The sequence below is a fragment of the Lactuca saligna genome, chromosome 4 (assembly GCF_052625555.1).
Source record: "Lactuca saligna cultivar CGN05327 chromosome 4, ASM5262555v1, whole genome shotgun sequence".
Classification (NCBI taxonomy): domain Eukaryota; kingdom Viridiplantae; phylum Streptophyta; class Magnoliopsida; order Asterales; family Asteraceae; genus Lactuca; species Lactuca saligna.
In genome coordinates this window covers 226,994,477-227,004,546 of record NC_136420.1, presented here as the reverse complement: position 1 = coordinate 227,004,546, position 10,070 = coordinate 226,994,477, and positions in this window count along the sequence as shown.

Sequence of the window (10,070 nt, the reverse complement as noted above, 5' to 3'; positions counted from 1 at the left end):
TTTTGCAATCCTCTGCATCGCAGTCACAAAACCTGAAGGGCACACTCTAGATTGAAACATTCCATTGAAAAGTTCAATGAATCTCAAAAGAATCTAGTAGTTTCAAAACCAATTGAAACCTAACAATACATTTTGTTTATCTTGGTGGAAATTGGTGAATCGTCATTCACCTATGTTCAAATATGTTATAGCTTGGATTACGGAATCCCTCTTCTAAGTTATAAAATACTTTTTAGGGTCCTAGCCTTAATATTTCATATTGGGTGTTATATTAAGGACTTTAGATAAACTATCTTGAATATCTCCCAAAAGATGTCTAATTCAGACATCTATGATCTTCCCAAAGCTCTTGAAACTTCACTTCCTCTATCTCCTCCAAATATTCTCCCTAACCTACAAGTTCAAGGTCACTCAAGCCCTATTCGCAAGAAAAGTCTATGTATGCTCACATCTTGGAGATAAACTCATATATTGACAAGTCGGGAGAGTTGGGTATCAAAGTCTTGAGAAAGTTGGATGTTCAATCACTTCCTGTGTCACATAGTGAGTTCCTTTGGGGCTACTATGGAACAGACAATGACATGATCCTTAATGATCTTATCTGTTTTCTTCATACTACTGAATCAACAATGATTTGGAGCTTTGGTAAAGGAAATTTGATTAGTAAATCAACTTCCGAAACCTTCAATGGACATTGACAATGGTTGCATTGGATACCCAGTAAAAGCTTTCTCTTCCCAATTGAAAGCGATTGGCCATAGTCAACCCGATTGGCCAAATGGTAAAGAGAAAGTCTAAGTCTGAGATTGTCCCTTGTACCATTCCCAAAGGGTCCATATGGTTCTATTGTCATAAGGAAAGGACATTGCTTGTGAAGCTGCCAAATTTACTTTAAAGATCTTTAGGTAAAGTCCACTATCTAACTCTCTTAAGTTTCTATTATGAGATTCTTATTACATGATGTGAATGGGTCACATATTGATATTTTAAGAATCAAAGAAAAAATGAAGAAGGAAGTATATGCTGATTCTAATCGTGAAGATGGATTTCAATCGCATGGTTCAGTGATCAGAAATTTGAGTTGTTACTTAGGAGTTATGTAATATTGCTTAAGAATAGATACCAACAAGTTTTTCATATGCTTTTGCATTGTAAGGATAAGTATTCCGCAAAGTTTTAAATTAAATTTTCTGGGTTTTTTTTATTCTAAGTATCCTTACAATGGGATTTGTGAAAATCTGTTGTTTATATGATTCTATTGATACCAATATTGGAAAGTGGATTTGATTCTTTCTTTTGTGGTAGTGTCTAAATTTATCAAACAAGGAAGATTCTCATCACCCAAGTTTGAGTTTGATAGAAACTTGGAATCATGCATGTTGTATAGTATGATGAATGAGAACTTTCAAGAATTGGAAAATTAAGACTAATTACTTGTTCGCATGTATAAGTGAATCAAGTGAAGGACTAAAGGATCGGGTACACACTCTTGTGCACTGATCAAGTCAACCACAAAAGATATTTAATACTATTCGTCATGTTTTACTAAAGTTTAGTAAATATGGTTACACTTACAAGATTAAGTGTAATTCTGATACATTGAAATTTTTTCGATATATGGCAGAACGAATGAGAAAAATCAAATTAGGCAAAAGTATAAAAGTTTCTCAAATCTAGAAAGATGGGAGAGTACTTTAGTATCATGTAATATGATCATCTTAATGATTAGGAGACCTTATCAAAATTTGTCATCTAAGTGCATTTGAAGTGCTCAAATCAAGATGATGATTCATATCTCGTTACAAAAACAATTCTTAGAGTCATACTCCAAGATTGTAACTTGAGTGACATATCTTAAAGGAAGCTTTATTAACACTAGTCAAATGTAAGAGTAAAGTGTTTCCTACTCTTGTACATTTGAAATTTGTGAGTTGTGATGTTTTTTATAAAACTAAGACCAACTAAGACCAAATGTGTGAAGTGTTTGTCTTGATAAATAATCCAAACTATATCTTGAATATTTTGCAAGTGAGTCTTATATGTCAAGAGGACAGTGGGAGTCCTAAAGATCCTGAAAAGAATTTCAAGATCTAATCAAGAATAAAAACCTGTAGTTTAACACTAGCACACAACATGAGGTTTTTAACCTATCGTGTTGACATATTTCTATTTATTTGCCCATTCCAGTTAAAGTTGGCTTTACATATGAGTTCTTAGAGTTCTCAATTAGTTGCATGACAACTTGGAAACATTGGAAGGCCCTTGAGCTACCAGGTGGCAAGGAATTAAGATTGAGTTCAGTCCATATGAGTTTGTATTTGTCATTATCCTTGTCTTGTGACTATGGTTTTGACAATTCACATGGATAAGAACACATACACCATAAAATCTAAGGGTTATAAGGTTTCTCTCAGATTCATGAAAATGATGGTGAGGAAACACTTCCACCAAGTAGATTTGAAGCAGAAAGCAAAGATTTAAACAAATGAGACTATGATTACAACATCCCTTTTCATAGTTCTAAAAATTTTTAGACACACCTGTGAGCTATCTAAGATAAGGTGTATGATTTTGATAAAGTCTTATCAAGGATATATTGTCTTAGAAATCTGAACTTTGGTAAGAAAGTTAGTAAAGTATTGGTTTCTAAAAGTCTAACTGATTTCTGAGTACATGTCAAAGCTAGTGGAGCATGAGTGTATTGCTAATAATCATCATGTTACTGGGAGCATGATAATTATGATAAAGGTTGCAAGTTAGAAATCTTAGTTATAGAAAAAAAAATTCAATTCGTGGAGTTGCAGGTGTTCAAAAGTTGTTTTGCTATAATTAAGGGAGAGAAAATTATACTTCATTTCAATTCTGAAAGCTTAGATTGAGGTTTTAATCATCTTTAGTCAAGGATATATCTGAGCTTTCTGTTGGAATGGCTCAACATAACGAAATTCTATATATGGGTCTATTATTTGCGTTCTAAAATTCAATTATGATTACGCCATACCATTTCATAATCTGAATTATGAGAACCTGGCAAATAGAAATATTGTAGGAAAAGGACTAGTCTAGTATCATGTCTTTATGTGAGACATCATGAATGATGTCCCATATGCTTCGGATATAGGATTGATTGCATGTGCTATAAGATTCATCCTTTCTAAATTTTCCAAATGCATGAGGCATTAAGAGGGAAAATGTATAGAATTGGATATGACTAAAATGATTAAGCAAATGTCGAGGACAATCTAAGGTTTACCAAAGATTGGTTGCTCAGGGATAGTAGGAAGTATAGTGTTAACTTTTTGGAAGGACCATATTAATATATTCTGAAAAAAGGCAACTCTTGTTCAAATATGATATTGAAAATGGGAATACGGAAATGATTCCATAGGCGGAAGTTGTTCCATTTGTGTAAGATTAGGAAAACTTAATGCAAGAAGAATGTTTCCATGGAGTTGATCTCCATTGGAATACTCTGTAATGTCTGTTGATAATTAGAATCATTGAAATTATGTTCAGTTGGTTTATTTTACAAAGTAAGGATTGTAGAAAAACATAGAGTGCATACTTGGTGTATGGCAAAGCTATTGTTTAGAAAAACATAGTGTACATGGATGTAGCATGGGACAACTAGTGTTTTAATTCAAAGTATATAGTTAATAAAACCGAACCAATGAATAATGAGTAATCAGTATGGTGATAAATAAAAAGGGTTTTATTTATATTCATACTTTTTGAAACCATATCAGATTCAATTATTCTTGTGCTTTATTTTGCATGTTTTGGCTTCCAGAATAAAGTAGGTCACTCTTCCTGAATGAATAAGTTATTCAAACCATCCATAGTCGGTCATATGTTGGAAGTAGATATGAATCAAGATTGTCATGGGTTGACTTGTAGAGGTCTAAGATGTTGGACAAAGCAGTGCTACAACACTCATGAGTGCTCATAAGTTATGAGTATTGGATTTAACCCACGCTCATTGGAATCACTTCATGGATTTTATCACGAGTGATCATGAGACAATAATATCTTAAATTCTTCAAACCTAGAGATATGAGTTGTTACTATGAGTTGGTTATACGTTGATTGCACGAAAATTCATTGGTAACTTGATGTTAAAAAATGTTCCTTTGCGTATGATTCAACAAGTACTAGAACAAGCCATATGAGTCGAAGTTTAACCATTCCTTTTACCTTCGGGATAAAAGCGATATGTGTGGCCCCCTCGATGATTTAATGATGATACATGTGAGTGCTTGGCCAAGCCAGGACTGATTTGTAATCCATGTCTCATGAATCGGAAATCAGGAAACAAAAAATGGACATAGAATGGTTTATAATCCATGTCTCAGTCCATATGATATATAGAATGGAGTAATATATGATCCCTTATCTAATGGACAAGTCATTGACAAGATCAGAGTTCAGTCAACACATCAGAGTTCAACAGAAGCTTTTGAGAGCTACGATTGCTAGTCGGGTTTTGAAGTCATACTCAATAATAGTTTTAGACTTATCCAAGTGGGAGACTGTTGGATTAATGTCTAAGCCCATAACTATAATTGGTAAGACTTGACCTGACCTTGCATGGTCCATTTGGGTTGCATGGCATCAGAATAAATGGATAGACAAGATGCGAAAAAAGGATACTAGTGATTTATATTAATATATTATAAGTTCTAATATATTAATATATAATCATATTATTTAACTAGTATTGATCAACAATTAATTTAAAATTAATTAGGTGATCAAAAGGAACTAATTAAATATGGACTCTTAGATATATATGTGTGATGGGACAAGTTCATTTAGGTTGGGCTAAGCTTTCATGGATAGTCCATGGAGTGTTTAACCCATGGATCATATGTAATGAAGGATCATGGGTTTAACCCTAATCTCCACACTATATAAAGATGTCATTGGTTGGTGAAATTGGCACTGGTGTGGGTACATAAAAGGGCAAGGCCGATTTTACTAGAGAGAACCAAAGTATCCTTATTCTCAATGTTATTCCAAGTTTTCATGTTGTTGTGTGAACCATTTGAGGTGTCACACTTGGGGAACTAGGCACTCAAGCTTCATGAAGACAAGCTACATCAACAAGGTATGTATTCTAACTTGTTATATTACCCAAGTATCAAAAGGTTGTATGCTAGATAGGGTAATACCTTGAAATATTCATATTTGCGTGTATAATAGAGAAACATAGATCCATGGTATTTTGGGTTGCATGTACACTTAGGATTGTTAGAATGCTCAAAACCCAACACCTATACCTATAGTCTAATAGTTGTGTCTTCATCTAGAGGACCTAACAGCAACAACTAGATGCAACCACATATTCAGCCTCTACGGTTGAGAGTGAAACACAATTCTATTTCCTTAAGGACCAACTTACTAATCTTCCACCCTGAAACTAACATCTTCCTGAAGTTTTCTTCCTATAAAGTCTGCATCCTACATGGTCTGCGTCAGTTAAGGCCTACAAACTAAAGTCATTTCCTACTGGTACCAAAGACCCAAGGCCTTACTCATTTTGAGATACCTGAAGATCTGCTTTATTGTGGTCAAGTGGGATACTTTGGGATCACCCTGGTATCTATCACACAAACCTATGGCAAAGAATATATTAGGTCTACCTGCAGTGAGGTACATAAATGAAATATTCATTCCATGGTATGTGTTTTGATCAACTGATTCAACAACTAAGTGGTATATTTTTATTGATGGATGAAAACTCCTTGAGCTACTTGTTTAACTTGAAGACCTCAAAAGAAATTAATCTCTCTATTTATGCTCATTTGGAATTTATTTGTCACGAGCTTTGCCAAATCATCCACCATTCCTTGATCCGTTGAGTCGAAGATGATATCATGCATGTAAATCTGCACGAGCATTAGTTGTTTACCATTTACTCGTCCGAAAAGAGTGGGATCCATCACATTTCTATTGTACCTGGACTTGACTAGAAACTATGAAAGAGTTTCATACCAAGATGTAGGTGCCTGTTTAACCCATAGACCGCTTTCTCTAGCTTGTAACAATTGTTGGGAAACTCTGAGCATTCGAATCCTAGAGGTTGTTATAGATACACTTCTTCCGTTAGTTCGCTATTAAGGAAAGCACTCCTCACATCCATTTGATGGGTCTTGACATTCTTATGAGCTGCATATGCTAGAAAAATACATATGGCTTCCATCCTTTCAATTGGTGTGTATATATATATATATATATATATATATATATATATATATATATATATATATATATTGTGACAACCCGATACTTCAACTCTTTGTAACGACCAAAGTGGGTCAAGTATTGTAACCGTTTCTGAGTAATAAAATTTACTTTCATAATAAAATGTACAAATAAGTCCTATTTAATTTCCTTCTATGATTAAATGTCTTTGAACCATGATCGTACGTGAAAAGAACCCCCAAATCCGACTTCATTTAGCGAAGTTATGATTTTTCCAAGTTCGACTTAGCAACAGACAGCTAAAAACTCGAATCAGAAATCGAGCGACTTTTGGCCGGAATGACCTAAACGAGAATCGAAGGTCTCGACAATGGTATTCCAGCGGTAAAAAGTCTGGCAAAAACCGACATCAGATAAAGAAGTTACGAATTTTCAAAGAAATTCCTTAAACACGATAGATTTTTAACATTTAATAAAAAAATAATTTCGGAATTTGCCGACGGAGTCTAAACGAAAGTTGAAGAGCGTAGTCTCACCTACGCGAGGATATAAAGACCATCGAAAACGGAGTTCGTATGAAAAAGATATGAATTTTTGAAGTTTATTAAATAAATTAATTATTTATTTTATTCAAAATTCGGATATTATCCGAAGGGGAGTCAGCATCCGAGTTACGCGCTGCGTACTCCTGTACGCCCCGCGTACCCGAGGAGCTCGGCCTCAAACCGTCCACGTCGCACGATCCGGAGAACTCGACCCGCTGTCCCATCCGACCCGCGTACCCAGGGACCCGTCCCATCCGAGGCCGAGGCAGTCGAGGCTTCGGTCATGCATGACGTACGCGTACGCGCTGCGTACGAGCGTACGCCCCGCGTACTGAGGCAGACCAGCCTCACTATAAATAGGCTACCAGGGTTTCCAAAGAAAGGGCTCATTTCTGTCCTCTTTCTCACAACCTTGCCTCGTTTTCCGTGTCCGTTCAAACCCGAAGCTCTGGTCTTCTTGGCTCAAGTCCCGAAGGTCGATTTTACTCCCGAGATTCCCGAGAATCCCGAGGAAAATCCGTTTCCCGAGACGAAACTCTACCCGGTTTTCCATCTCGCTATCTCCAAAACTTTCAAGTGAGTTTCATACCCCTTAATCAACTGTTTTAATTATTCTAAATACTTTTATATGCTTTCAAAGGGGGGGATTACAAGTAAAACACACGAGTATTATCGTGTGTTACATAAAGAAACTCTTTTATATAATGTTAAATATTCAAATCACATTCGATTTATAAACTTTTAAAGGAACTTTTATATATAAATATATAAAATATGTTACAATAGCATTCGATCTTTTAAAATATAAAGTTGTTGTAATACATGTATAAAACTAAACTATTCTTAAATTATTCTGTTCTATCTTAGACTCTACACCAAAAATTTATGCTTTCATAAACAAATTATTCTTTTCCTAAGTATTTCTAAACAAACAAAGCACACTTTTTAAAACTATAATAGGTATAGTTTTACGAACAGATTTCTAACTCTTAGGTACTACAAACATATATTTTCAAGAAGTTTACTTTTGTATACAAGAACAAACGTTACATTTTAACAAGTAGATCTGTTTTTTATACCACGGATTTGTGAGACACTAACTTCATGTACGTTCGAGTACACATTTCAAGTCCTGTATTATATACCAGAATCCCTTGGAGGGGGAGCATGGTGTTTGTGTATAGATCTATACGGGCTTGACAACCCGCGCCCTGACTGTTAGCTGCAGTCCACCGTTTGCGGTGACAAACGTCATAACATTCCAACGCCTGAAGAACGTTGTGTATAGGCATTTCGAGTCAATAGTATGGTTATAAAACTCACAAGGGGTATTAAAAACGCATTGATTTACAAGGTTTTCAAACTCATTTATTATTTTACCTTTACCTACATTTTGGAAACAAACATTGGTCTTGAATGAAGGCTACTTTTATGCTAGTAGAAAATATAGGATTTTCTAAACACATACAAACAATGATAAAACATTTCATTTCATTTAAACATTGTCATTTAAATACTTATGAAATTCACCAGCTTAAATGCTGATCTACGCTTTCAGAATTACTTGTATGTCCCAGGAATTCAGTAATTTCAGGTACTAATATGCTTTTGAAGAAGAGATGCTGCGGCGCCAGTTTAATCTCATATTTTTGACATCATATTGTAATTGGTTTTGAACATGTAACTTTTGACAAATGTAAACTTTCAATTATATATATGATGGTTGTATTGCTTTCTTTACTATGTATTCATTTGTTACGCTACCACATGAAGTCATTCGCCCCCGAACGTTTCCGCCGTTCAGGTTTGGGGGTGTGACAGATTGGTATCAGAGCAATGTTTATAGTGAACTAAGTATATCGAACCACATAAGATATACAACCTATAAATGCTTAAGGGACTAATACTCTCTGACAAAACAAATTTCTTTTTTTTACACTTAAGCAGCATTTCGTTCAACTTAAATTAATAGTTCATTTAAGTACAATTACATGCATACCACAAACTATTTTCATGTTATACAATTTTACAAATATTTTGGCAAGTTGACACGCACAAATCAAGGAATGATCGTAGTGGGCAACAATGTCAAAACCTTACCAAGCCGTTACAAAAATCAAACACAAGAATTTAAATACTATAGGAGTATTTGCTATCTAAACTAGTTTAACTTACACGTCTTACATGTTCCGACTTTATTCAATTCTTATAACCCTAATTCTCGTATAGTCAAATGGCTGGATTTCACCACCCTGGCGACCCCTACTTTCCCAACCAAGGCAACGGAGGATGGATCGAAGATGATCCCGAAGAGGACGAGGAACCCATAGACGTGGGTGATGACTCCGGTACCGACTCAGAGCTGGAAGTTATCGATCCACCACCCATTCAACCTCCCGTCTTCGTAAGGAACTTTCAAGGACCGACTCCCGTCTGGGGAAGTCACCTCCACCATTGGAGCCAACAGCAAAACCTACGCCCTCCCTACAGCATGTTCCGGGACTTCTATGATGTCCGTGGCGGAAGTTCGGCTGATCGAGCACTCCCGGTAATGGTGGGTAAGTTAGCCAATCAGTCCTATCAGTCTGGAGTACAAGCTAGTCGACTCCGGGATATCAACGTAGAAGTGCAGGTTCACAATTCTGACATCCGTAGGTTGGATAAGAGGCAAGACAACGCTCAGTTCCAAACCGAAGCGTTTCAAGCGCAAATTATTGCAGCCCTCGCCGAACTAAGGGAACAACAAGCCGATTTAGATAGGCGTCTAATGGAGTCGAAGCAATCAGATACGGAGTCAAGCTCCAAACGCAACTTTCGACGCAAGTAGTGCTTGTCAAGAACTCAAATTTTGTTATAGCTTAGGACCTCGGCTAAAAGTCTTTAAATTTCTTGAACTTGGTAAACGGAGATCCTTACAGGGGACAAATTTTCTTGATCGTTGTAGCAACTTTTATATTAATATAAGTAGCACTATTACTACTATGCTGAGTATTTCGTTCGAACCTTGAATGGTCCTTGGGAACCCAAATACTTGTTTCATACCCTCAGTCTTACAAATAACTTTCATTCTTCTATTTTAAGACTCATACTATCATTTGTTGTTGAATTATAGCGATTTAATTCATGAGACACATACATTTTCCATTTCATGAAATTCTTATCCTTGTTTTCTTTCCATCTATAGTTGAAGGATGCCTCCGCGTAGGAATCCAAGGCGAAACAATAGTGAGGAAATACCTATACCACCACCACCCCAATTTGATGTTGTAATGTTTCAAGCAGTAGTCACCGCAGCAGTGGCAGCTGCCATGTCACAGATCA